This window comes from Clytia hemisphaerica, unplaced genomic scaffold, assembly GCF_902728285.1.
Source record: "Clytia hemisphaerica strain Z4C2 unplaced genomic scaffold, Clytia hemisphaerica genome assembly, whole genome shotgun sequence".
Classification (NCBI taxonomy): domain Eukaryota; kingdom Metazoa; phylum Cnidaria; class Hydrozoa; order Leptothecata; family Clytiidae; genus Clytia; species Clytia hemisphaerica.
In genome coordinates, this window is record NW_027104140.1 from 667383 (window position 1) to 671047 (window position 3665).

The 3665-nt window shown below is 34.5% G+C and overlaps 1 long non-coding RNA gene across 1 annotated transcript; it reads right to left on the reverse strand.

The window, feature by feature from the left end:
- Positions 1-2575: 2575 nt before the first annotated feature.
- Positions 2576-3446, reverse strand: LOC136813723 (uncharacterized). The gene is made up of 3 exons (XR_010847537.1): positions 3408-3446; positions 3092-3173; positions 2576-2633 (listed from the first exon to the last, which is right to left on the reverse strand). It is a non-coding gene; the product is annotated as an uncharacterized lncRNA (long non-coding RNA).
- Between the last annotated feature and the right edge of the window lie 219 nt (positions 3447-3665).

Genomic DNA, 3665 nt, shown 5'->3' on the forward strand with positions numbered 1-3665 from the left:
GTGATTTTAACTTAGAACCCAATAACCAAGTAATTAAGAATTCCATGGATGCACATAACCTTTATAATTTGGTCAAACAAAAAACCTGCTTCAAGTCAAAAAATGGCACTTGTATTGACTTGATTCTAACGAACAGGAAGCATTCTTTTCAATTCACTGGTGCTTTAGAAACGGGTTCTAGTGATTATCACTTGCTAATTCATACTATGATGAAATCTATATTTGAGAAATTACCACCTGTGAAAAAGAAGTACAGAGATTATAAAAATTTTGACTCAGTTTTATTTCCTAACGAGTTAAATTGTCAACTTAAAAATAGAAATATTGTTGATTATAGTGTATTTGATAAGATTTTTGTTACATTATTAGATGAGCATGCACCTCAAAAAACAAAGTTTGTCCGCGCTAATAATAAGCAACATGTAACTAAGGATCTCAGGAAAGCTATTATGCTCCGTTCCCAACTTAAACGCACTGCTAATAAAACAAAGAATCCTGAGGATGTTGCTCGTTATAATCGTCAGAGAAACTTTGTTGTTAATAAAAATAGGAAAGCTAAGAAATCTTTCTTCCTCAAAAATGGCCCAAAACAATCTCCCAAGGGATTTTGGGACACCTTTAAACCTTTGTTCTCAAATAAGGTCAATATTGCGGGGGAAAGAATTCAGCTCGTTGAAAATGGAAGTATTGTATCTAATGACTTGGATATTGCTGAAACTTTCAACGATCATTACAATACTGTTACTGACAGATTGGACGTTCCAAGTTTGAACAATGTTACAGGTGAAGGCTCTGATAGTGTCAATTCAGCCATAAATAAATTTGCTGATCATCCAAGTATAATCAAAATTCTTGAAAAAAGGCGTGATGTTGGTAAATTTGAGCTCTTACCTGTAACAAATTCAGATATGCTTAAAGCCATAAATCATCTGAATGAATCCAAGTCAGTCAGTGGTAGCATTCCTACTAAAATCATAAAGTTAGCCAAATTTGTTTGTGCTCCAACTTTGACATCATGCTTCAATAACTCTCTTCAATCTCAAAACTTTCCTGACAGCTTGAAGCTTGCTGATATAATTCCAGTCCATAAGAAAAACAGCAAACATGACAAGGATAATTACAGGCCCGTCAGTCTCCTCCCATCTCTGGCTAAAATCTTTGAAAAACTTATTTCAAATCAACTCAACACCTTCTTTGAATCATTTTTCTCTAACGGACTCTGTGGTTTTCGTAAACAGTATAGCACGCAGAGTGCTTTACTAAATATGTTACGAAAATGGCAGAATTCACTGTCCAAATCAAAAAAGATTGGAGCAATTCTGATGGATCTGTCTAAAGCCTTTGACTGTTTGCCTCATGATCTTCTGATCGCAAAACTTTATGCATATGGATTGGATTGTAGAAGCCTAGCTTTTATGCAAAGTTATTTAAAAAACAGAAAGCATAGGGTCAGAGTTGGTTCATCGTTCAGTAATTGGCTACCTTTGCTATTTGGTGTGCCTCGGGGATCTATTTTAGGACCTATTCTTTTCAATGTTTTTATCAATGATTTGTTTTTCTTTGTTAATGAAGACGACCTCTGTAACTTCGCTGATGACGATGAGGCCCTCGAAGCTTTAATTCTAGACCTAGAAATCATTCTAGCTTGGTTTAGACACAACTCCCTTGTTGCAAATCCAGAGAAGTTTCAGGTGTTGTTTCCAGGCACAAAGCATGCAAATATAGTTTTCAATGTTGGAAATATTACATTAGAGTCTTCCGAGAGCGTGAAACTGCTTGGAGTAACTATCGACAGTGGCCTCACTTTTTATAATCACGTACAGGACATCTGCAAAAAGGCTGCACAGAAGACCAAAACTATTTTTAGAATTAGAGCATATTTAAACCAAGAGCAAGCAGATTTATTATTTAATAGTTTTATTTTATCTGCTTTTAGATATTGTCCTCTCATCTGGATGTTTTGTAGTAAATTGGCTCACAACCTTCTTAACGAAACTCATTGTAGGGCCCTCAAGGCTAAGCAAAATTCTATCAATCTTAACTATGATGAACTTTTGAAGAAAGCTAAATGTGAGTCAATCCATACTAAAAATCTCCAGTTTATGCTTGTGGAAGTTCATAAAAGCGTCAATAAAATCGGCAATAAATTAGGCTGGGACCAATTCGAATTCATCCAAAGTCATTTAGATACGGATGAAGATGTGAATGAAAACGGGGACGACAATTCCAACGAACGTCCTCGTCTTCGAAGAGGCGCTCAAATTAGACTTCCACTTCCCAGGAACAAAGTTTGTTTGAATTCCTTTAATTTCCGAGCTGGCCAAGCTTGGAATAGACTACCGTTAGAATTCAAAACTATTGAATCTTTGGCTGAATTTAAAAGAAAAATTATCAAGGCCAAAATCTATTGTTCATGCGAACTCTGTTCTATATTCTAGTATTTTTAAATTTTAAAATATTATTTACTATATAGTAAATATTCGAATGTCATGTTGGATGTAATTAGTACTTGTAACTATTTTTTATTACCAACGTTAAATAAAGAACAAATAAAAATAAAATACTTCAACGTTATCAAACGTAAGTCGTTCGTAAGTTTGTGGTACGATTTGCTCGCCGGTTTGATATTCTCCCTGGTTAGTTAGAGAAAAAATAAAAAAAGGAATAACAAAATACACCAAAATTAGTAGAGCTTCATAATAATGAATGACCCATTAAATCTGTCTTAAAGAAAATTTAAAAAAATACGCAACTTTCTGAATTTGTTTTAATTTCCTACTTTAATTTTTAGGCCCTAATATTGTGCTATTTTTTCCACCCCCACTGAATTTGCTGACTTAAAAACAATAGAGTTCTAATCCCTAGCCATTAAAGAACATCAGAATATCTATCCCATTGAGTTTTGGTCCGTTATTCTTACACCCACTGGCTGGAAAAATACAACCGGGTCTGTGAGAAAGGGGTGTGCGCACTTTAAGGTTCCTTCCAATAAAATCCTTCAAATTAACTATAAATTAGGGCAGAAAGTTTTTCTCACAGGTGGAACCCATCCATCTGTCTAATTTCGAACATATCAGAAAACAAGTCTTACATTGTTTACTGCGTCTTTGAGGCGAATCTTGATTTTTGAACTGCTCTCGTCCGTCGGTACCGGGATATTGGTGTCGAGAATCCTGCAAAATCCACATATTAAGGTTGATTCAAAGTTGATAAAAAATATAGTTTTTATAAGCATAAAAACTTACATAAAAAAACTCTTAGTATGGAATCCTCGACAATACTCGATTCGTAAAGTTTGAAAAAAAGTTCATTCAATGATTAAGAGTTTATATTTACAGCACTTTGAGTTTTTTTCCATCTTTCAATTCTCATTTTTGAAAGAACCTGTAATGTTTATAAAAACGTACTTTCTTTTGGCCCTACGACGACGTGTCCCACTTGCTGCTCCAAGCTTCATCTTGTCACCGTCCACACCATTCGCGAGAAGATTTTCTTTCGTGACTTGACTGATATGTCCGGGTACATTTTTTGTCTCGGAGTGCATTAGATGATACTTCAGACCTAACTTGTTAAATAGAAAGAACACATTAAGATATGAGAGGATTCTGTTAACCTGAACTTATATTAAGAAAATCTCAAATGGACTACTAAATCAAATGAATCAT